This window comes from Musca autumnalis, unplaced genomic scaffold (genome assembly GCF_047663935.1).
Source record: "Musca autumnalis isolate F117 unplaced genomic scaffold, ASM4766393v1 scaffold_2, whole genome shotgun sequence".
Lineage (NCBI taxonomy): Eukaryota > Metazoa > Arthropoda > Insecta > Diptera > Muscidae > Musca > Musca autumnalis.
Window position 1 is genome coordinate 258543720 of NW_027411755.1, and position 26576 is coordinate 258570295.

General features: G+C 36.7%; 1 long non-coding RNA gene across 3 annotated transcripts; it reads right to left on the minus strand.

Moving 5' to 3' along the window:
- LOC141393428 (uncharacterized) lies at window positions 1–25599 on the minus strand. 3 transcript variants are annotated; one of them, XR_012410091.1, is made up of 5 exons: window positions 25429–25599; window positions 24572–24799; window positions 6436–6832; window positions 509–578; window positions 1–429 (listed from the first exon to the last, which is right to left on the minus strand). It is a non-coding gene; the product is annotated as an uncharacterized lncRNA (long non-coding RNA). The 3 variants fall into 3 exon arrangements; XR_012410093.1 differs by having other exon boundaries at window positions 25277–25512; XR_012410092.1 differs by lacking the exons at window positions 24572–24799; window positions 25429–25599 and adding an exon at window positions 7134–7401.
- Between the last annotated feature and the right edge of the window lie 977 nt (window positions 25600–26576).

Consider the following 26576-nt stretch of genomic DNA (forward strand, 5'->3'; position numbering starts at 1 on the left):
TTTTTAATGTTTTATTGTAATTTTTATTTCGTCATTTCGTCTAAAAAGTGTTGGGAAGGAACTCAAAACAAACTTTAGATGTTAATTTTTACACAGATACCATTTTTTTAAACTTCGATTTTGTTCTTCCCAGGATGAGGATGGAATTGATGGAATTTTCTCATGAACACTTCTGGACGAAAACAAAACTTTATTACAACACATCCTGGTTTCCGATTCTTGATGTTGGGATTTTTCATAAAAATATTTGTATAAGTAAATAAATAAATATATAAATGTTAATACTAGTGACTAGTTAAACAAAAATGAAAACTGAGACATTAACAAAAATGTCAAAATCTATGGTAAAAAGTTTAGTTACTTATAAAAAACAATATTTCATTTAATTAAAATAAAATAATATGCAAATGCTGACCAGATCACATTATCCTAAAAAGAAAACAAGAAGAAAAACAAATGATTAATTGTTTTGTTTACAAACTTAAGCGAGTTATTGTGTTTTCCTTACCTTTGTGGGTGGCACAAACAGAACCGCTAAGGAACTTATATGCTGCGGTTTGGTCTATGGCGTCAGTCAGCTAAAAGAAAATGCAATAAAAAATACATTTTAATTAGTGTGTGTTTTTCATTTTTTAGCTGCATAAATATTTATTAAAAAGTAAATAATATTATTTTTATATATTGAGTAACATAATTTTGTTGGCAGTGCTTTACTTTTTATATGTGTGATTTTGTTTGTTATGCCCAAGAATTGTTTTTTTTTAAATTAGTCAACTTCTTGGCCGGCGTTATTTGTTTATGTTAGCCATCATTTCTTTCTTTTCTTTTTTCCGATAAAAATACGATTCAGCAATAAATTCTAAATATCTCATTTTGAAACATTCCCAAAAACAAAACAATGAACATAAAACTCAACACGTTTCAGTGTACGGATTATGAACAGCCCGGGGAAAGAAATCTTGGCGGTGGAGGTAGTTTATAATCATGAATATTCTGCGTTATTGCATAATTAACACAGTGCTACAAAGTCCGTTAGAATGTACAAACAATTATTATGGGACACTTTAAACAACAGTTCATATTTAATTTTGGGTGACGTAGGGGATGGAAGATACCAAGGAACGGTTTTAACATGGCAAAGCCCAGGATTTATTTTGGTCCCTCTTTCATCTCAAGTGGACACTGACCTCACCGTGGTGTCACCTGGGGAACTGCCTTTAAGACCCGTTAAAGGTAGTGAGCTAACATGTGCCGCGCGTTCACCCATAAGAACGTTAAAAACTTGGGTTTGGGCGCCGGGTTAGTAACCCTCCCCTAGAAAAAACAGCCTACTATGAAAAAACGAAAGAAAAGAAAAAAACCTCTAATGCTGTCGAACCCCACAAACGTTTTAAGGACCATGATCTGCGAATCTGCACCTGGAATGTTCGCACTCTTTATAGAGAAGGTGCAGTCTTCGCATTGGCAGACGTACTTGAAAAGTACAAGGCCAATATTACTGCCATACAGGAAATACGATGGATTGGGAAAGGCGTCACAACAACACCTAAGAGTGACGCACTCTATTATAGCTGCCATGACGTAAAGCATGAGTTTGGTTGCGGATTTGTAGTTAGTCGGAGACTAAAACATCTGGTATCCAGCTTCAACCCAGTGAATGAAAGACTTGCTGCAATTCGAATAAAAGCTAAATTCTTCAACATCAGCTTTATTTGCGCTCATGCTCCCACTGAAGAAAAGGACGAACAGACCAAAGATATATTTTACCAGCGCTTAGAAGAAACATAGGACCGTTGCCCTGCCCATGACATTAAAATTATTCTAGGCGATTTTAATGTCAAAATTGGAAAGGAGAATATATTTGGCCCAACTGTCGGGAAATTCAGTCTCCACTGTGAAACATCTGAAAATGGTATGAGGCTGATAGACTTTGCAGCTGCAAAAAACATGGTAGTTAGCAGTACCAGATTTAATCATCTCGATATTCATAAGGGCACCTGGCTGTCTCCAGATCAAAGAACAAGTAATCAAATTGATCATGTTGTGATAAATGGAATACATTCAACGAGCGTGTTGGATGTACGATCGTTCCGAGGCGCAAACATTGATTCGGACCACTACCTTGTTGCAGCAAAGGTACGCACCCACTTAAACGTAGCTAACAAAGTACGAACAGACACAACACGAAAGTTAGACATCGGTAAGCGGCAATCACAACAGATAGCCATAGCATATTCCACTCAACTAGCCCAATTGCTTAATCAAATCACTCCTCATCCCGATAACATATCAGCGCAATGGCAAAGCATTGCCTACTCCATGCAAACAGCCGCAAAATTCATACTTGGATACCAGAGACCTCCACCAAGGAATCCTTAGTATGATCAGGAGTGTCGTGCTGCCACCGAAGAGAAAAATGCGGCATATAGGGCTACTTTACAATCCGTAGCAACGCGTAGCGCATGAGAGAGATATAGGGAGAAAAGGAGAGAGGAGAAACGTCTTTTCCGCAGGAAAAAGAGAGAGATGGAAAAGCGGGAGTGTGAAAAAATCGAGATGTACAGGAGCCAGAATGAAGTGAATGAAGAAAATTCTACCAAAGAGTCAAGCATCAAACTGATGGCTTTGGTACAGGCACATCCTACTGCAGAGACCAGCAAGGTAATTTGGTAACTGATACAGATAGTGTACTCAGGATATGGAAAGAACATTTTTCAAAACTGTTGGTATCCAATAGCAGCGACGACGAGGAAGATACCACAGTCCCAATCCCAGAAGATGGTATTGAATGTATACCGCCCAGCCAAGATGAGGTAAAGACAGCATTAAATCGGCTGAAGAATAATAAGGCAACAGGAGCCGATGGCTTGCCAGCCGAGCTGTTCAAAACCGAAGGCGACACGCTGATAAGGAGTATTCATCAGCTAGTTAGCACCATCTGGCAGGGAGAACGAGTACCCGACGATTGGAACCTGAGTATCCTGTGCCCCGTCACAAGAAGGGAGATAAGACTGTATGCTCTAACTATAGGGGCATAAGTCTACTCCATATTGCCTACAAGATCGTGTCAGGGATATTGTGCGAACGACTAAATCGCATGGTCAACGAAATAATTGGACCCTACCAATGCAGCTTTAGACCTGGCAAGTCCACCATTGACCAGATATTTACCCTGCGAAAAATCCTAGAGAAGACCCAAGGGATGCAGATCGACACCTACCACCTTTTTGTCGATTATGAAGCAGCCTTCGACTGCCCGCTGCGCTCAAAGGTATTCCAAGCCATGTCTGAATTTGGTAACCCCGCAATGCTCATTCGGCTTTGTAAAATGACTCTAACTGACACACGATCTTCAGTTAAAATAGGAAAGAACCTCACCGAAGTGTTTTGTACCAAAAAAGTTTTCAGGCAAGGAGACAGCCTTTCGTGTGATCTCTTCAACATCCTGCTGGAAAAGGTTATACGAGAGGCAAACGTCAAAAGAAGTGGCACAATCTACACCAATAGCCACATGTTACTTGCTTATGCTGATGATATCATCATGGGACGATCAGTAAAAGAAGTAACCGATACCTTTATGAAGGTCGAAGAGGAATCTACAATAGTGGGTCTGGCGGTAAACGGCGAGAAGACCAAGTTGATGGTGTTGACGCGCAATGCGTCCATTGAGATCGGCTCAACTGTTGAAGTTGGTTCCTATAATTTTGAGGTAGTAAAAGACTTCGTATACCTCGTCACCGCCGTAAACACAACAAACGACATCAGTTGTGAAATAAAAAGAACAATTGTATTGGCCAACAGATGCTACTTTGGTTTAAGTAAGCAGTTTAAAAACAAAGCCACATCTCGTCAAACAAAAATAACGCTCTACAAAACACTGATGCTACCCGTGCAGATGTATGGCTCCGAAGCCTGGGTACTTGCGCAAGCAGACATGGCAGTGCTTGGTGTGTTTGAGACAAAAATTCTTCGAAAGATCTACGGACCAATCTGCGTTGACGGTGAATATCGACGTCGCATGAACCACGAGCTGTATCTGCTATACAACGACATCAATATAGTTAAACGTATCGAGATTCAGCGATTGCGTTGGCTAGGCCATATCATAAGAATGAGCGAAGATGAACCCGCTAAAAAGGCGTATAAATACGGACCGCTTGGCGTGCCCGCAGAATTGACAGGCCAAAGAATAGATGGCGCAATCAAGTGGATAAAGAGATTACAAGGCGCGGTATTCCAGAGAGCAAAGCACTAAATAGAGAGAATTGGAGATCTTTTCTTAGTTCGGCCTATGGAACAAATGTTCTGTAATGGGCCAGTAGACAATAAATTTGACCAGTAGAGCAATTTCGTGAAAATTCACCTTTGGTTCCCATACAAATTAGAGATTGTTCTATCGTTATGCAGTCGCTTATCTGTGCAATATTGAAGATTTTCCTTACTCCATTTACGTTTTGCGTTCACACCAGCAAGAATGCAGTGAAATTACGTCTCCATATTGCCTGCGTGGGTAGATATGGAATGTTTTTATTTCGTGTCATTGACATTGATAGCTAATGTAAACTAGTCTTACTATGGAAATAAAGATCGCTCAGGGCGCACGGGTTAACGTTAACCGATCACCATAAAATTTCATATTTATGTTTTCTGGATAAAATGAAAAACATTTAGAGGTCACCCTAATGTGCATAAACGTTGGAAATTAAAGGATTCATAGTCCTCGATTACGGAACACAATCCTATCGATATTCTTTTTTAGAAATTAGGCAACTCTTATTGTAGGATATGTAACGGCTAGAACACAATGAAAAATTTGTGCTTGTTCCAAGCTCATTTTATGTAAAAGAATAAGGGACAAGTACGATCCAACTCAAATAGGATCTGTCATTTTTTATTATTTTGCATAAAATGAGCGTGGAGCAAGAAATTTTCTTTGTGTTTTCACCTTTAGTATACGAGTATTAAAGTCATATCCAACAAATTCAAAGAAAACGTCCATTTGATTTCAAAGACAGCTACAATTAGATTCCAAATTGGTACAATTGAGCATTGCACTCAAAATGAAATATTATTTTTACAACATTAAACGACTTTGAACCATTTTCAATTGCTTCCCCTGTAGGACAGTGTAAATTAAAGATATATTTTTATATATTTTTTTTTATAATTTTTATCCGGCAAAGCAGCGGGAAAAAAATAGAAGCAAAATTTTTTGATGGAAAAGTTGCGCACGTTTCACTCAAAATGTCTCTTATCACCCCAGTTGACAAATTTTGTTCTACATATTCTTTTTTTCCTCAAAAGATTGACGATGAAACATAAATTTTCACTTTATATATGTAAAAATGAAATGGCATGTGTAGCATGTGTCCAAAGCAGGGGGGGAGGGGTTTATAGGATTGATGTCTATCGGCACGTATACCTCAATAGGTAGAGTGGATATATAAACGGATACACATCTCACAATGTCATGAAAAAGAAAACATTTCAGATTACCGATCAAAGCGAAACGGAGAAAAACTGAAGGTTGAACTGAATGCGAACGGTACTGCTCAATTTCCATTTGCCATAGATGAATTCAAGTGGTGTTTTGTTTTTCTGGTCAGCCAGCCAGCTGCTTAATTGGTTGGTCTGGATATTTTGTTCGTTCACTTTCATTCAACAACAACAAGATATGTATAATTGTCTAGTTGTACCACCAGTGTAGTCACCATCCATAAGTAAAAAATTTGTTGCACATCAACTTAAAATAAAATTTATTTCACTTTAAATTTCATATAGCGGTAATATAGCCTCTTTTTTATATCTCAAATTCAGTTTGTTTCATAATTTAATTAAATTGAGAATTTTGAAAGTAATGTTAATGAATGAATCTTATATGTATTGACTAATTGATGTACATTAGGGTGCTGCATATGCAAATTTATCACATTTGTTGTTTTAGATTTTTGTTTCATGTGGAACCTTACCACTTTTTTCGGCTAGTTTTGAATAAAGTATGTATATATGCCATGTGTGTCAAATACTATTGAGCGTACGCGGTGGACATCTAACATCTATGGGCAATTTTAACTTTACAACATGCCAATGTGGTTTTGACCGGACAATCCACTATCAATCCGTTTTCACGCTACGGTAGAAGTAGAAAACTAAAAATGTGAGGTTGTGCCTATTTTGTCCACTTCGCCGCCGACTAAGAATTGTTTCAAATTCTATTAATTTTTCTCGTTGGAGTAGAGCTGGATGATCGAAGATTTTTTGCAAGTGAATCGAAGATTTTTTGCAAGTGAAAATCTTCGAACAACCAGCTCAACTCCAAGAATTATTTTTCCCGTTTTTAGGAGAGAGTTGATAACGAAATAAATTATTTTATGTTCGCTCTTTTCAAAGCACTGCCACATCATTTTAATGTTATCTTTTGTATTTTAAACTTACCTTTTGTTATCCTTATTTAACTACGATGAAAAAAAGTTATCTAAATCCTTTAGATACTAATTGCTGCTTAAAGTACTTCATCATAATGTGGAATTTTGATTTTCTTAATAGAAAAGGCAACGGAGTTTATGTAGAAACGAACGATGATGATGATGATGATGATGACGACAGCGACGACGACGACGGCAATTGCTGCTAATCATAACAACAATGTGGACGAAGACGACGGTCGTGATGATAATGGGATATGGGTTTCATGTCGTAGATTGGGTCTTTAGAAAGCAACTTCGTAGAGGACATACATGATGGTCAACAAGAAGGCAAGGATGAGGAAGGTGGTCATCAAATTGTGGGCTTCACTCATTTTGAATCTGTTGGTTGATGGTGGTGCTTGGTACTGGAGCGAGAAAAAAGGAAAATACGTTTTATTAAAATCACTTGAAGAAACACGGACGGCATCAATATGTTTTCAATATTAATTTAATTAGTCTTAAAACTCCATTATTTTTTTAATTATATTTCAAAATAATTTTCGTTTTTTTAATTTTTTTATTTTAATAATTTAGTTCAACAAATTTTATTTTCAAATGTCCACAATTAGTAAAAAATATCTTAATTGTCTTTTTATTCTTTATTTTCTGTTGTTGGTTTATTTAATTAAATTAATAAATTTATATATATTTTTATACGCAACGCACTTTTCAAAAAAGATTTTCTGGTTGGTTGTTCGAAAAACCGTTCGAAGCGATTGACACGTTCAAACTGAAATTTTTATTTTGGATACGTTGGAAAATTCATCTGCGAAATGCTTGGAAACACAATCAAATAAATTCCAAAATTACCAACACATCAACAACAACAGCAAAAACAAATAAATTAAATAAAAAGAAAAATTTTCTTTTTCACATTTTAATATTCCTTAAGAAAGCAGAGATGAACACGAATAAGTTATTAAAAAACATCATTGAGTTTGTTGTTATTATTGTTTTCTTTATTTGTTTGTTATTGTTGGAAAATTCATACAGACAGTGAACTCCGTTCTGCATGCCATGTTAGTGTTGTGAAATATTCGATTATGAAAAGAAGAAATATTTGTTATACCCTATACCACAATGCGGAAAAGGGTATTATAAGTTTGTTTTGGTAAAAATTCATGTAACACCGCGAAATATTCGTCGGAGACCCCCAATGTGGTATACCAATCTTCATATCTCGACGAGATAAAGCGATTTTGAGATGTGTGTCCGTTCGTCCGTCCGTCCGTCTGTCCATTATAAATTGTAAACACGCTCCAGGCCGCAATTGTGGACCGATCGTCACGAAATTTTGTATGGAGGTCGGGTTCAGATCAGAATAGATCCCTATTCTTATTGGTGATGATCGTGAAATATTTAGCGGGTGAAATGGACCAAAAACATAATATTTATCCAATTTTCTAGCGGCTCTGAAGGTCTCAATAACAGTCCGATCAACGCGTAATTTTAAATAAGGTAGAGTATATCACAAAGGAGAAGCTTGCAATTTGAGATGGCGATCGGATAATATTTAGAGGGTTAAATGGACTAAAACTTTTGTGTGAAAATTGTGAAAATGTTTAATATACAGCTTATATCTTAATTCCTGGAAGTGGCATTCCGGACAAGTGAGACATACCTTAAAGTGGAACGCTTGACCTTTCAATTGATGCCAATTATGTTGGTGTGCATGATCGGATAACAGAGTTACAGCCTAATATATTCCGTTATTTGTTTGAAGTGTAAAAATAAACTCGCTAGAAGTCGCAATAGTCACGAAATTTTGCACAGGGTAAGAGTATAGGTCGAAAAAGATGCCTACAATTTTGACTGATTATCTGATATTCTTTAGCGGGTGAAATGGACCATTAATTTTGTATGAAAAATATAAACATTTTATTTTTGGTCGATATTTTAATTCCTTGAGGACATATGGCAATATTCAAAAATGTTTTACAATCGTTGAAGTTGAGGTTCACCATTTAATAAGTCGCGAACTGTCAATATAATTTATAGAATATGAATATATTTATATTAACTGAAGTGTTTTAGCCGTGGTCGCATAAAATGAAACATAACAAATAATTTATGTGGAAGCTGTGTTGGTGGTTATATTAAAAAATGGGTAAAAATGTGTTGAAGTTTACAAGTTTTTTTGTGTTTTTTCTTGATTTCTGGTCAAACGACGGAAAATTTAGACCTGAGCTCAAAGAAAGAATTGGAGAATACCCCTTGGGCTACATGGTTCTAATGTATGACTTTTTGATGTATACACTGCATCCCCCTAAAATCGATGCTGACATTTTGAAGTTTTGAAATCTGGGTTTTTTGAATTTTTCTTATAATTGGAGGGCGCAACCAGATAATTACCCAAACTGTTTATTGGATTGTAGAACTCGTGATTCCACGTCGTTTGATGTATATCTCATGAATGTGCTTCACACAGCTCCCTAGAAATAGGAGTACAAAGTCGAAATTTTGGTGCGTAAATTTTCTTTAAAACCCTATTTTTTGGCTTCAAAATTCACAACTGTGACTTAGGTACCCTTGAACCCCGCGTGATTTTAGTTTTTTTACGCGCCGGATCTAATGAACCCTTCCGCTTTCAAATCCATCCACTAAAACGGCAGTTATAGATACCTTGAAAGTAGGAATTTCTGCAAAATTATATTTTGATGATTCCGCGCATTGAACCGCGATTTTCTTTGGTTATTTTTACATAAATGGAATCCTTTATACGCGATGATATTATTTTCCAAAACCGTATGGCATAAATTACCGAGATTCTGGAGTAATATTCGTATTTCATATAAAATAGAATTTGGTAGCACATCCGCGGTTCTTGCCGAATTTGTTTAAAATTTGTTATAATGACGTATTTTTTATAGGCGGTCACTGAAACCGGATGCGCCTTATAATCTTATGTACATCGCGCAATTTTTACCCACATAAAGGTTTTTTGAACAGTAAGATGCAGCTGACGGCACACTTTGGCCGCTGAATGAAAAGTGGAAAAATCGCTACATATTGATAGAGATGCACTCGCTGTATCTGAAAAGCGCATCCGCCTTAACTGATTTTAACGAATTCGCGAATTATACGTTTTTTAACTTTTATGTTTTTTCTTTGGTTGTAATTTCAATATTACTTTCTATTTCATAATCCTATTGTTTATCAAAGTAAGCAAATACACGTTCGGGTTTGTCATCGCATTTTCCCTGAAGAAGTTTCAGCAAAGTCCGTCAGTCCTTGCATCAAAATTTAGCGAAATAGTAGAATAACTCCCAAAAAAGTTTTTTCTATTTTTCGTATTGAACAAAAAATATACTTTTGAAATAATATTCCAACAATAAGTTTTCGTCTTTTATAGTTGCTGTAATATGGCAGTTATAAATCCTATCTTTAAAATTTTGGTCTCATATTTTTCTACGCGTTGTCTAGAATCTGTACGTATTTTTAATTTATTTTTTCGAGTTTTATGTGGACTCTAAATTAGAATAAATTAAATTTACTCCAAGATTTTTTCAGTATTTCTTGATTTTCCGCGAAAATAGAAATACATTTAGTAAATATTTAGGCATCTACGGATAGATATTAAATGCTGTTAACGCTTTATATATACATTTTCTTATTACAGCAAAAATGGAATTTTTAAATATTTTTTCTTTATAAGGGAATAAAACCGCCCTTAACTTTAGAGCGCAGCATCCAATTTTGTGAACGCGAACAGATTTGAAACAACGACTTTTTTCTTAATCTATGTTCCAAAAATTGCGGATGTGCTTGCAAAAAATTTTTTAACATTTCTTCCAATAGAATTGCAAAAGAAATTTGAAATTTACCATATATATTTCGCAAAGTAGCCTATATAAGGAAAAAAAACTACAGACCTTTCCTCTGATGTAAATTGCAATGAAGTGTTTGCTAGATAACGGGCCTACTGCCTAATATATAATGGGTTCTGTGTAGAGAACCACATTTTTATACCATGCTACATATTGTCTCTCCAAAAGTTTATGTAACACCTAGACCCCTTATTTAGTATGCCAAAATTCATATCTCGACAAGATAAAGCGATTTAACGATGTGTGTCCGTCCATTAAAAATTGTAAACAAGCTTAAGGCCGCAATTATGGACCGATTGTAACGAATTTTTTAAGGAGGTTGGGTTCGGGCCAGAATTGAAATGATTAGTTTTTGGTGATGATCGTGAAATGTTCAGGGGATGAAATGAACCAAAAACAAAATTTTAACCAATTTTGTAGCGGCTCTGTAGGTCAAAATAATAACCCGCAAAATTTTAAACAAAGTTTGAGTTTATGATGAAGAAGAAGCGTACAAACCACCGTGAAGATCAGATAATACTTAACGGGTTAAATGGACTGAATCTTTTGTGTGAAATTGGAAGTACATAGTAGTACTACATAAGCGGGTTTCATTACATTTTAGTTTGTGTGAACTAAATGTTCCTTTCCTGCTACAAAAATGTCTTTGTCATGCTAGATAACTTGTTGGTTTTGGTCATAAGTATTATACTTTACATCTCTGATATTTGATAATTAAATTTTCACAATCATTGAAAAGAAGTTCCGTGGAGAGCGATTGTACAGGGATAGTGGTATAGGGTATCCCATGGTCGGCTCCGTCCGACTATAGACTTTTCTTACTTGTTTTAATATGCAAACAATTTAGCAGAATATCTTTCGAACGGATTAACCGATTTTGTCCAAAGTTTGGACCTCCTAATCTTTATATATAAAACTCAATTGTCGTTTGTTGGTAATTGAATCAGTTGAAAACGGCTAGAGCGATTTGGATAATTTTTTGTGGAAATGTTAGTCATAGTCCAGTTTAGGTTTTTATGCAAAGAAAAATTGGCCACGCCCACTTTTCCGCCCACTTTTATAAATATGTTATATCTACGGAACTATTCAATAGATTTTCCTGAAATTTGCAGGGAACGTAGAATGATGGCCCCCGGTTGAAATAGGCTACATATTTGGTTGAATTTCGGATCGGGCGGGGTACCTCCCCTATGGCCTATTTTTGTAAAAATGCAATATTTGCAACAATTACAAATGTATCGCCTTGAAAACTAATTTCCGAGTCAATGGCGATTGTGTCTCCGACCTTACGTGCTTATTTGGGGCATTAAGACTGGACAACGCCCACTTTTTTAAATATGTTATATCTACGAAACTACTAAATCGATTTTCCTTAAACTTTCAGCGAATGTACAGGGTTGGTCCCCGATAAAAATAGGCTACATATTTTTTGACTTTCGGATCGGGCGGGTACCTCCCCTATGCCCTATTTTTGTAAAAATGCAATATTTGCAACAAATACGAATGTATCGGTTTGGGAATTTATTTGCGAGTCAATGGCGATTGTGTCTCCAATCTTACGTACTTATTTCGTGACTTAAGATCCGACCACGCTCACTTTCTAATTAGGTTATATCTACAGGGGATTTTCAAGAAAATCGCGATTTGTCTAAACTTTTAAATCTTTATAAATAAAAATCAAATATCGTTCGTTGGTAATGGCATCACTTGAGAACGGCTGGACCGATTTTCGACTTGGGTTTTTATGCAAAGAAAATTTGACCATGCCCACTTTTACGTCCACTTTTTTCAATTTTCTATTTTTATCATTTCTACAAAAACTACTGAACCGATTTTCCTGAAATTGCCAGGGAATGTATAGAGATGATCCCCGCTTAAAATAGGCTACAAATTCAGTTGAATTTCGGAAAGGGCGGGGAACTTCGCCTATACACTACTTTTTTAAAAATGTTATGTTTACAATAATTACGAATGTATCTATTTGGAAGTTAATTTGCGAGACAATTGTGGTTGTGTCTCCGACCTTACCTACTTTTTTAGGAACCACAGACTTGACCATACCCACTTTTTAAAATATGTTACATCTACAAAACTACTGAACCAATATTCGTGAAAATGTCAGGGAATGTACAGGCATATTTTCTTGAATTTTGAAGAGGGCATATTTAAAAAAACGCCTTACCTTTATGAATAAAAATCAAATGCTGTCATAACCCAACTTAGGTTTTTTGGAAAGAAAAGTTTACCACGCCCCCGAAAACAGGTTGCATATTTTATTGAATTCCAGAGGGGGCGGGGTACCTCCCCTATGCGATATTTAAAAAAAAAAAACTTTATATTTGCAAAAATTATGTATGTATCGGAATAAAAATTTACGGATTAATCTACAATCTAGGTACTTCTTTGGGGCCTATAGGCCCGACCAAGCCTGTTTTTTTAGTATGTCATAACTCCAATACTACTGAAGGGATTTCTATAAAATGTGCAGCAAAAGCTCAAAGTTTGCCGTTGTTATGTGGGGTACCTTCCACATGCCTTTCTGTTAAACGCTATATGTATGTATAAGCCAAACTTATGATTATATCGGTTTCAGCATACATTTTGGTAGGCAATGAAGTTGTGTGCACCCTAGGGCCGGACCAACTGATGACCACGCCCACTATTTTCAAAAGATTATTTTTCCAAAATTTCAAAATTTTCAGAAAATATTCAGGAATGTCCCGTGGTCCAAAATGCTATATATTTTTAGACGAATTTCGTGGCCTATTATTTTATAATCGGTGTATTTGTTAAACTTATGAGTGCATCAGGTTGCAAATTAGTTTTCTAGACAACGGTGGTTGTCTATACTATATATTTACAAATGTACTTAAATGGTGAGGTTCAACGGTCCATCAGCCATGAAAAGCTAAAACATATAGGCCTAAATAAGCGGGAGAATTCGATTTAATAATTTTTTTAACTTTTATAATTAGATCGCTTTAGGATAAAGACAGGGACCGACAAAGTCCGACAAAATGTTGTCACTAAAACTCATTACGATGGACCAGCAACGCGGACCGGGGTCTGCTAGTATTTTATACAATTTTGTTTGAATTATTGTTGATTTTGAACTGTATTAACTTCTTGATTTTGTTTGGCTTTTGGTCAGAAAATAAAAACAAAAGGATTTTGTTTTTTAATTTTAGTTTTATTTTACCAATATTTCGACCCTCTCCGAAGGTCATCATCAGGGAAATTGACTTTAAAAGAACAATTAACAATTATTTACATATAAATATTAAACAAAAATATTTTAACAATAATTATATTTAAGATTCCTTTCCTTAGCGAAAGTCAAATGTGCACATCTTTAAGTTTGCACGAGTATTTTACAACTAAACTAAAGCTTTTTATATTTATCTATTGCATTTCTAAAATGTTTGCACAGTGTTCCGTATCCATTTTGTACTTTTTATGATTTTCCCTGGCACATTTATGATATGAAGCCTATCCAGCATAAATCTACGTTTGTAGTTTCTTTCCTTTGCCAATATTTCAACGCCTTTAAAATTAGACGTGTGTCCTGTGTTTGCACAGTGTTCTGCATGACAGTTTTTTTGTTCTTGTGTTTTGCTTTTATTCTTCTGCTTTGACTTATGGTCACTTATTCTAGTTTTTAGTTGTTTTTTGTTGTGCCAACATATACCTGAGTGCATATGTTGGACGATTCCCCATTACATTTTATTTTATATACGACGTTCGATTTTTCGTCCTTTGGAACCTTCGTTTTGGTCCTGATAAAGAAGTTATTATTCATGTTCTGGCTTTTTAAGGGTAATTGGTATTGTTTGTTATTATATAGGTTTGAGTGTGCCGACAGAGATATACCCTCAGCCTATGTGAATTGAAGCGTTCATCTATGAACAGATCGCACGTATTTAGAGTCTTTTCTGAATTTTGTAGTGGGTCATCGTATAACTTTTGGACCAGTATGCCAGGAAGCATGGACTTGTCTAAGAAAACATATTATCGCTTTAAACAGAACCACAACGAACAGCATACCCTCAGTCTTTAGACTAACGAGGGTATCTACACTTCCATACGGCCAAAATGTGCCTCCTCGAAATAATGGATTTAGACCCCAAGTATGGTTGGACGAAATCCGTTTCAGACAATTTGGAGTCGATTTAGCAATGCCCGTCCGTTTGTCTGTATGTCTGGCTGCACGATAACCCTTGAACGTATCAACAAATTTATATCAAATTTTGGGTATCATAATATTTTGTCGAAACTTTATTTAAGTAAATAGACCATTCCATTCGAATGTGGACTATATCGGTCCACTCCATCGTGTACCTCTCACACAAAATTCGGAAAAAGTGAAGAGCTCCTCTCGGATCGTTTTGAACTTTTTTCAGCAGATTGTCCTGGCCTAAAAGCCCCTAGAAACCTCGACGCTTCCAACTAAAATGGCAAATCCGCAACTCATGCAGGGAGTTTCAGATTTGTTCAAACTTTTCACATCGTATTATTTCATCTAGTCATGTATCAGGTTGGAATATGGCCTATATCGGTCCCGTCTTTCGGGTACCTCCCACACAAAATTTGGGAAAAGGGCAGTTTAACAGCGCGGATCGTTTTGAAATCTCTTCCAGAAATTTGCGTGACCTATTACGACGGCGGATTTGTTTGGGTGCAAGCCCATAAGTCCTGGCCCTAAATCTCCAAAAAAAGCCTGCCTGTACCAACTAAATTAGGTAGTACGTAGAATAATCCTCGATGGGAGAAACCGATTTCGTCCAAACGTTGTACATCTTATGGATACTATACACGATATTTTTTACAAATGGGTTGTCACTTTTAATACCCTCAGTATTTATGTTAACGAGGATATATACACTTTCATACGGGCAAAATGTGCCTCATCGAAATTACGGTTTTATACACCAATTTTATTTGGACAAAATCCGTTTCAGACAATTTGGAGTCGATTTAGCAAATTCCGTCCGTCTATCTGTATGTCTGGCTGGCTGGAGCGCACTACCTCCCGAACGGATTTGATCCAAAGTTTGGCTTTCACAAAAGTTCAAATTTTTTCGCAAAAATTATGCGCACGATAACTCCCGATGGGAATAACGGATTTGAGCCATGCTTTGCACATCGTAATATTTCTACCAGACATAGATAAACTTCGAATATGGACTATATCGGTCCACTACTTCAGGTACTTCCCACACAAAATTTCGGAAAAGTTTAAGTTTAAAAGTTTAAGTAGTTTAAGACCTTCTCTCGAATTGTTTTGATTTTTGTTGTAACAACTTGTATTCGCTGCCCCCATTACGGTGGTACAAGTTTTTTTTTCAGGGGCAAGTTCATACTTCCAAAAAAATGACCCGAAAGTTGTAAAAACCAGCTATGGTACCATGTGTAGTGGATGGAGCACACGACTCTCGAACGGATAAACCGATTCGGTCAAAAATTTGGCAGTTGTAATATTTTGCACAAACCTAATTCAAGTTCGAAGATGGGTCATATTGGTCTGCTCATTTGGGCACCTCCCCTACAAAAGTTCAAAACTTTTCGCTAAAATGGTGCGAACGATAACTCTCGATGACAGTAACCGATTTGGTCTTTATTTTACATCGTAATAATTCTACGATACATAGATTCGGTTAGAAAATGAACTATTTTTCGGAAAAGTGCAGTTTGGGACCTCCTCTCGATTTTTCTTACAACATGTTGCACTCAAGGGTTCTATTACGATGGTACAAGTTTTTTAAGTGGCAAGTCCACACTTCTTCAGAAAAACCCGCTACAGCCAGCACGGCAAATCTCGAAATTATTCGCTAAGATAGATCTCGAAATATTTTTTCCATACTTTGCTTATGTTTAAAAGTGCTCCATATTTTTCAAAATATTTGTTTAGGTGCAGTTAAGAGTCTGTTCGCGGATCCTTTGTAAATTTTTACCGAAGGTACTCCTAGTGGCCTTGTTTACTTACAGCGATATTATTTTTTTCATGGACAAGTCCATGTTTCCTGATAATAAGAACCAATTTCAAAATGTAGTCCATTCCTTAGCTACCAACTCCGCAAAACTTTTTAGCTTTAATCCAAATCCATATTTTCGTCGACAAGTTCATACGTCAAAATAATCAAAAAACTCCCTAAATACATACATTTTTGGAAAAAGTGTTTCAATTCACACAGGCTGAGGGTATATCTCCCTCGGCAAAGCCGACTGATACTGTTTTACTTGTTATACCCTACACCACTATGTGGGGAGGGTATTATAAGTTGTTTTTGGCCAAAAAGTTTGTAACGCATCGAAATAATGGTCGTAGACCCATACTTATATATACCAAAATGAATGTCTCGACGAGCTGAGTCGATCTGGCTATGTGTGTCCGTCCGTCTGTCCATCTAAACCTTGTAATCACGCAGCAGGTCGCAATTTTGATCGGATCGTCACGAAATTTTGGATGTTGATAGGGGTCCCGGAGGGACCTGCTTATTTTGGTGATGGTCGGATAATATTTAGGGGTCGGAAAGGGCAAAAAAACTTAGGTGGATAAAAAGACAACGTTTTTTTCCAAAGCGAATATCTCAGCTTCTGTATGGGGTATACCAAAAGCAAAACCTGACAATGAAAGTAGAAAATATCACATTTCTAATGATGTAAAACAGGTGCTCGTAGGTGATCAAACAACGAAGATATCGCAATAGTAGCAAATAAAACCCCAATTTTCATTTTTGCGATTTTAATTACATTGACGAATATCACAGCTTTGGTTGAAAACTTTCCAAAAGCAAAGCCTGACTATGAAAGTAGAAGATCCCGTCTTGACAATGATGCAAACTAGGTCGGCGTAGGTGAGGGTTAATGGGGGTTTCACAGATGAAGAAGCCTATTGATTTTGGTGATGGTCGGATAATAATTAGGGGTCGGAATGGGCAAACACTCATTTGGAGAAAAGTCAACATTTTATTATAAAGCCAATATCTCTGTTTCATGAGGAGGTATATCAAAAGCAAAACCTGGCGAGGAAAGTAGAAAATATCACCTTTACAACGATGTAAAGTAGGTTATCGTAGCTGCTCAAACAACAGAGATATCGCAATAGTCGATAATGCATCCCATTTTCCGATTTGTTTGTAATCACGCTACAGGTCGCAATTTTGATCGGATCGTCACGAATTTTTTGGGAGTTGATGCGGGTCCCCCAGCGGAAGAAGCCTATTTAGTTTGGGAATGGTCGGATAATATTCAGGAGTCGGTATAAGCAAAAAGCTTATGTGGAGAAAAGTGAACGTTTTTTTCTTATGCGAATATCTCCGCTTCTGGTTGGAGTATTCTGAAAGGAATACCCGTCAATGGAAGAAGTAAAGATATCGTTTATATTGATGCAAAGTATGTTGGCGTAAGTGAGCAAACCGAGATATTGCAAAATTCAGTAATAAACGCATTTGTTTCCATTTTTTGTAATCACGCTACAAGTTGGAATTTTGATCGGATAGTGACGAAATTTTGGGGGTAGATGGGGGCTCCACAGAGGAAGAAGCCTATTGATTTTGGTGATAGTCCGATAAATTTTAGGTCAGAAAAGGGGAAAACTCATTTGGAGACAAATTCTGAGTTTTATTCTTTTTGAATATATCGGCTTCTAGTAGGGGTATTCCAACGGCAAAGCCTGTCAATGGAAGAAGAAAATATTACCTTTACATTGGTGTAAAGCAGGTTGGCAAAGGTGGTTGCAGGTTGCAATCAAGCTACAGGTCGTAATTTTGATCGGATGGTCACCAAATTTTGGATGCTCATGGGGGTCCCAGAAAGAGAGAGGGGTATATTATTTTTGGTGGTAGTCGGATAATATTCCCTAAAAGAAATGTTTACCAGTGAAAACCTTATGCACAGGGGTACACATGGTCGGCCCCGTCCCGACTATAGCTAACGAAACCTATATTGCGAATATTTTTTCCCATTTATCCGATTAACCACAAACTTTACATCACGAATTTTTCCTACACTACACGGCGTATTTTTTGTTGGTGTTTAATTCCATGCGTGTGATGATCGGTCGGTCATCTCTTGTGTTTTCGCTTTTCGTTGTCTATGTGGGTGCACAACACAGACTTTTCTTTATACGTTACGTATAATTTTTTCCAAATATCACAACGCTATTGTTGTTGTTCGTTCAGTGTTCTGTACATATATGAATGTTTATAAGAGACGTGTGTGTGTCCACATATATATTCTATATATACAAACATACATATTCGTTTTTTAAATGCATTATTATGAAGCTATGAACTTTTTTTCTTGCTAAACTGGGGGCATTCTATTTGTGGAGTCCGAATAATCTCCCCGAAACCCTGAAAAGGGGACAAATCCATATACACAAATAAATATAGATTACTAAAGTTAAAAATATTCATTGTTTAAGGAAACACTGAAGGCAAACAAACATACATATACATTAAATGTTATGGAGGTATGGCACTTGTCAATGAACAAACGACAAGTGTTTTTCAAAATAGACAATCCTCTAATGACTAATATATAATGATTTCAAAGTTAAAAATGCCATAGCGGAAACGTCTATTACATTTCTCAACATGTATGTATGTGTTACGTTTGGAAAGTAATGAACTCAGACAAATTGATTTAAAAGAAAGAAACTCAACTAAGTCAGATCTACATAATTAATGATAATGTTTTTCCAAAAAATTCCCAAAACCCACAATTCTGTGGGTATTCCTTCAATTCTTCAGATTTATAGAACTATAAAACAAATGTTAACAATGTATGTTTATTTCCCTCAATTAAGACATTCAAATGATTTATTTGGTAATTTGTATTCGTATAAACATCGTGGCCAACAAACACTTAAAGTGTTATTACCGACAACATTTTTAGTTGAGAAACATAAATTTTTAATGATCAACACAAAGGTATGGCATGTATGGGAATTTTCTTTAAAATTTTCGACATTCTAATTGTCTAAAACGTCAACTGAATTCGTAATAATGTAATAAAGCAGGTTTGAATAAAAAACTGCAATATATTAATGGATACTGTACATTACCTTATATACCGCATAATCAATATAATATACAACAAAATTGGATTTTTTGGAAGAAACTTTACCCAACAAAGTATGTTTTGGATATAGGGTATGCAAGACACTCATCGGAAGTATTAGACGTACAACCGATTCAAAGAGCAATACCGAATAGGACCACCACTTCGTTGCAACAAAGTATAATCTTGCATAACAAGAAAAGGTATTGGATAATTTGGAGAGATCAACTAATTACAAACCATTTTTATACCCTCATCCATAGTATGATGGTTTGTTTGTTGTTCCTTTTGTAACGCATTGATTTGGTCATTTTTATATTATTGATCAGGATAAAATTATGAGCCGATATATCCATGCCCGTCTGTCCTTTTGTGGTAATCACTGTGTCCGCAATAATTGAGTTAGAACGCTATATTTTTGCACCCGAGTTTCTCTCTTCGTTTTGGTATAAACCACATATGAAGGAACCTCCCGATTTCCGGTATTTAGATGCTTTTAGCTACATCTTTCGACCAAACTACCTGTTATTTCACATTTGAAGTTCCCAGTGGCCACAAATCTCCACAGAAAATCGTCAACATAGGCCCATGTTTTGGTATGGCCCCACCTAACGATACCTCCCGATTTGTTTGTTGTAGTTTGCGGATTTAAGCTACACTTTTGGACCGAAGTACCTGTAATTTCACATTTGAGGTTCCCAGTTATCACAAATCTCCACAGAAAATCGTCAACACAGGTCCATGTTTTGGTAACGATATCTGCCGATTTTCGGTATTTTGAAAATTTTGGCTACATTTTTCAACCGAATTACCTGTGACTTAATATTTGAGGTTCCCAGTAGCCACAGAATATCTCTACCAAAACCGTCATTACAGGTCATGTTTTGGAATAGCCCCCATAAAACGGTTCCTCCCGATTTTCGGTATTTTCCGGATTTTAGCTACACTTTTGGATCGAGATACCTGTAATTTCGCATTTGAGCTACCCAGAGGTCACAAAATATTTTCACCTGAAATCGTCAACATAGGTCCATGTTTTGGTATAATTCCCTTATAAGGGTACATCCAGATTTTCGGTATTTTGCGGATTTTAGCTAAACTTTGGACCGAGCTACCTGTAATTTCACATTTGAGTTTCTCAGTGATCACAAAACATCTTCACCAAAAATCGTCAACATAGGTCCTTGTTTTGTTATAGCACCCATATAACGGTACCTCTCGGTTTTCGGTATTTTTGGACCGAAATACCTGTGATTTAACACTTGAGGTCCGTAGGGTTCATAAACTATCTCCACAAAAAATTGTCAACATAGTTCGATGTTTTGGTACAGCTCCCATATAACGGTGCCTTCCGATTTTCAGTATTTTAAGGATTGTAGACACAATTTTTGACCGAACTAGTCGTAATTTGTCATTTGTTCTCTCCACTGACAGTTGTCAATATAAGCCCCCATATAACCGTACCTCCCGATTTTAGGTATTTTTGAGAAAGTTAGCTACTTTTTTTCCGAACTACCTGTTATTTGACATTTGAGGTTCCCAGTGGTCACAAAACTTCTCCACCAACAATTGTCAACATATGTGGGTATGGCCCCCATATGACGGTACCTCCCAATTTTATGTATTTTGAAGAGTTTAGCTACATTTGTTCGCCAAACTATCTGTAATTTGACATTTGAGGTACCCAGTAACGTAGGGGATGGAAGATACCAAGCAACGGTCCTGATCGGCTTTAACATGGCAAAGCCCAGGACTTATCTTGGTCCCTCTTTCATCTCACGTGGACACAGACCTCCCCGTGGTGTCACCTGGGGAACTGCCTTTAACATCCGTTAAAGGCAGTGAGCTAATATGTGCCGCGCGTTCACCCATAAGAACGTTAAAAACTTGTGTTTGGGCGTCGGTTTAGTTATCCTCCCCTAGAAAAAACAGCCTACTATGAAAAAACGAAAGAAAAACAAACCCCTCTAAAGTTGACGAACCCCGCAAACGTTTTAAGGACCATGATCTGCGCATCTGCACCTGGAATGTTCGCACTCTTTATAGAGAAGGTGCAGTCTTCGCATTGGCAGACGTACTTGAAAAGTACAAGGTCGACATTACCGCCATACAGGAAATACAATGGATTGGGAAAGGCGTCACAACAACACCTAAAGGTGACGCACTGTATTATAGCTGCCATGACACAAAGAATGAGTTTGCTTGCGGATTTGTAGTTGGTCGGAGGTATAAACATCTGGTCTCCAGCTTCACCCCAGTGAATGAAAGACTCGCTGCAATTCGATTAAAAGCTAAATTCTTCAACATCAGCATTATTTGCGCTCATGCTCCCACTGAAGACAAGGACGTACAGACCAAAGATATATTTTACGAGCACCCAGAAGAAACTTATGACCGTTGCCCTGCCCATGACATTAAAATTATACTAGGCGATTTTAATGCCAAAATTGGAAAGGTGAATATCTTTGGCCCACAGTCTGACAATAGTATGAAGCTGATAGACTTTGCAGCTGCAAGAAACATGGCAGTTAGCAGTACCAGATTCAAGTCGATCAATCTCGATATTCATAAGGGCACCTGGCTGTCTCCAGATCAGAAAACAAGAGATCAAATTGATCACATTGTGATAGATGGAAGACATTCATCGAGCGTGTTGGATGTACGATCGTTCCGAGGCGCAAACATTGATTCGGACCACTACCTTGTTGCAGCAAAGGTACGCACCCGTTTAAACGTAGCAAACAAAGTACGAACAGACACAACACGAAAGTTAGACATCGGTAAGCTGCAATCACAACAGATAGCCACAGCATATTCCACTCAACTAGCCCAACTGCTTAATCATAGCACTCCTCATCCCGATAACATATCAGCGCAATGGCAAAGCATTGCCCACTCCATGCAAACAGCCGCAAAATCCATACATGGATACCAGAGGCCTCCACCAAGGAATCCATGGTATGATCAGGAGTGTCGCGCTGCCACCGAAGAGAAAAATGCGGCATATAGTGCTACTTTACAATCCTTAGCAACGCGTAGCGCACGAGAGAGATACAGGGAGAAAAGGAGAGAGGAGAAACGTCTTTTCCGCAGGAAAAGGAGAGAGATGGAAAAGCGGGAGTGTGAAAAAATCGAGATGTACAGGAGCCAAAATGTAGTCCGAAAATTCTACCAAAGAGTCAAGCATCAAACTGACGGCTTTGGTACAGGCACATCCTCCTGTAGAGACCAGCAAGGTAATCTGGTAACTGATACAGATAGTGTGCTAAGGATATGGAAAGACCATTTTTCAATACTGTTGGTATCCAATAGCAGCGAAGACGACGAAGATACCACAGATCCAAACCCAGAAGATGGTATTGAATGAACACCACCCGGCCAAGATGAGGTAAAGACAGCAATCAATCGGCTGAAGAATAATAATGCAGCAGGAGCTGATGGCCTACCAGCCGAGCTGTTTAAAAACGGAGGCGACACGCTGATAAGGTGTGTGCATCTGCTAGTTAGCTCCATCTGCCAGGAAGAACACGTACCCGACGATTGGAACATGAGCATCCTGTGTCCCGTCCATAAGAAAGGAGATAAGACTTTATGCTCCAACTATAGGGGCATAAGTCTTCTCCCTATCACCTACAAGATAGTGTCAGGGATATTGTGCGAACGACTAAAGCCCATGGTCAACGAAATAATCGGACCATACAAATGCGCCTTTAGACATGGCAAGTCCACCATTGACCAGATATTTACCCTGCGGGAAATCCTGGAGAAGACCCAAGAGATGCAGATCGACACCTACCACCTTTTTGTCGATTATAAACAGCCCGCTACGTTCAAAGGTATTCCAAGCCGTGTCTGAATTTGGTATCCCCGCAAAGCTCATTCGGCTTTGTAAAATGACTCTAACTGACACAAGATCTTCAGTTAAAAAAACCTCTCCGAAGAGTTTTGTACCAAAAGAGGTTTCAGGCAAGGATACAACCTTTCGTCTGATCTTTTCAACATCCTGCTGGAAAAGGTAATACGAGAAGCAAACGTCAAAAGAAATGGCACAATCTACACCAATAGCCACATGTTACTTGCTTATGCTGATGATATAGACATCATGGGACGATCAGTAAATGAAGTAACCGATACCTTTATGAAGGTCGAAGGAGAATCTACTAAAGTGGGTCTGGCGGTAAATGGCGAGAAGACCAAGTTGATGGTGTCGGCGCGCAATGCGTCCGTTGAGATCGGACCAACTGTTGAAGCAGGTTCCTATAATTTTGAGGTAGTAAAAAACTTCGTCTACCTCGGCACCTCCGTAAACATAACAAACGACATCAGTTTTGAAATAAAAAAGAAGAATTGTATTGCCCAACATATGCTACTGTGGCTTAAGTAAGCAATTTAAAAACACCGATCCGACCGATCTGCGTTGGCGGTGAATATCGACGTCGTATGAACCACGAGCTGTATCTGCTATACTACGACATCAATATTGTTAAACGTATCGAAATGCAGCGATTGCGTTGGCTAAGCCATATAATAAGAATGAGCGATGATGAACCCGCTAAAAAGGCATATAAATTCGAGCCACATGGCGGTGCACGCAGAATTGGCAGGCCAAAGAATAGATGGCGCAAACAAGTGGATGAAGAGATGACAAGGCGCTGTATTCCAAAAAGCGAAGCACTAAACAGAGAGAATTGGAGATCTTTTCTTAGTTCGGTCTACGGAACAAATGTTCTAAGTAAAGTAAGTAAGTGTTCTCAAAACTTCGCCACGAAATAATGTCAAAATAGGTCCAGTCTTCGATGTAGCTCCCATATAAAGGAGCCGCCCGATTGAAGACATATTTTGTTACATTTTCTGATTTAGGCACTTGGACAGGAAATTAAACTAAGGATATTTTATGGTGGAGGTATAAAAAGTTCGGCCCGATCGAACTTAACGATTTTTTACTTATTGACCGAAATTGCTAAAATCAGAGGGTATAAAAAAGTTTAAGACACCGAATTTAACATACTTTCATAAAATTTTTATTTGAATTTTGTTATATAATAGTGAATTTAATAGGTATGATATCTTGTCTATCTTGTTACATGTAATGTAAATTTAAACAACTACTAACGGTATACCCTAATATCCAAAACTGTATGAGATTGATGCGATAGTAATTTAATAGTATTTATTTGTTTAACAAAGTGTTTTGAATTGTATTTAATTACTTACGTATTTTTTTTTTTTTAAATAAATTAATTAACAGCAACGGCCCTCTATTTATTTAGTCAACAACATATTTGTGGGTGTTTTCCTCATGAATGGCAGGCGAAGTGGTGGGGCGAAGATTCTGATTCTGATTTAGAACATTGCGTAAATCATCCATAAGAGGAGCAACAAGAAGAACAAGATGATGAAGGTGGTCAGCAAATTCTGTCCCTCACTCATGTTTGGTGTTGGCTAGATTAGAGAAGCAGACAAAGAAATTACAACAATAACAAAATATAAAAGAAATAAATAAAAAGATACATTTTTATTGCTATTAATTTTCCATTATACAAATTGGCAATATTTTTTTTATTTATAATTATCTAACAAAAGTAGTAAAATGTATTTGATTAAGCCGATTTTTGCAGATTATCAGTTGATCGAAGCCAATAAAATTCCGACCACATTTTTTATGAAGGTTATAAAAAACCAAAAACATCATTTGCCAATTTTTAGCAACAACCACAAAATATTTATTTGAATATTTCGGAAAATCATTTTCTTGATAAAATTATTAAATTAAGTGATGATTTTTCCATGCACTGGACCAGAAAAACAAAAACAAAATTTTAAATTAAATTGGCTCCAAGCCAAATATTTCTTAATAATCTCATAAAAAATGTTGAATTCAGTCATTTTGATTTGTCAGTTATTCCAAAATAGACGCACATTTAGAGGCACACATTTTTATTGAAAAGTTTTATTATACCCTTGGCCTCGAAGCACCAAATTTATAGACAATTTCTTTGCACACACACACACGCATAAATCAAAGTACACAAATCGAATAATCCTTTTTTTGGATATTTAATTTAACGAACCTTTGTTTCTTGTTTTCGAATTTGAAAAAATTCACAAACTGTTACTTTTTGGGTTATTAACTGCAGCAAGTTTTGGTCTTAACTGAGTACATCAATATTTAGAAATTTGAAAATAAGTCCAAAAATAAAAGTAAAACGTCTCTTTTCTTCCATAGTTCTTTTTTTTGAATTGCAAAAGAAGAAAAACCACTCAATAATACATATCTAAATAAATAGGTGAGTATTTGTATGTACATAGATATGTATGTATGTTTGTACATACAAATGTACCAACGGATATAGATTATTTCGAAAAGTGGTGACAAACATATGCTAATCCATCCATTGGTTTCCAACCAAATACTCGACAACGGGTAGCAGTCAGCCAGCACCAACATGAAATACACATTAAAGGAGACGCCATAGACACACACTCACGCATACATCTGTCGTCAAATTCTTCCAAAATTCTCTCTAAACGAAAATGACAAGAAGATTTTCCTTAGTCCAATATCATTGTGTATATTGTGACATATTCTGTTTTTCAAAAAATACAGTTAGAGAGGATTTAAAGAGCAGATCAATAAAACATAAAAAAATTTTTTCATTAAAGGAAAATATTCAAAATGAAACAGATTAGACTCCGTCTCTGATTAAAGAATCCGTCTCAAAAAAAATCTGGATGTACATATATATGGAAATAAAGCTAGGAATGATCATTAGAAGTTCCAAAAACATGTTTAGTTGCTTATGGGTACTTTACACGATATGTTTTTTACATATGAGCTGTCACTTTGCATATATATTTTATATGGGAGAAATGACAACTCATATGTAAAAAACATATCGTGTAAAGTACCCATTAGTAGGTATTCCCAATGTATCTAACTTCGAATATTTTATGATATAGACGACCAAGAAATAGGCTGATTTCATGAAAATGCCGTGTGGCATTGTCTTGAGTTCATAAATGCAGTATGTCTTTTTATAGACAACTCCTCGAGCTCATAAATGCCTCACTGCGAATCAGGTTGTGCAGTATTTGTCAAATTTGTGAGGTGTTACCACGGTCTATACAGTCCATGGTGGAATAATAAGGTGTAATACCAAAAACAGCTGATCTTCATACCACTTGTCAAAATGTGTTATTATGAATAAAATCACATACA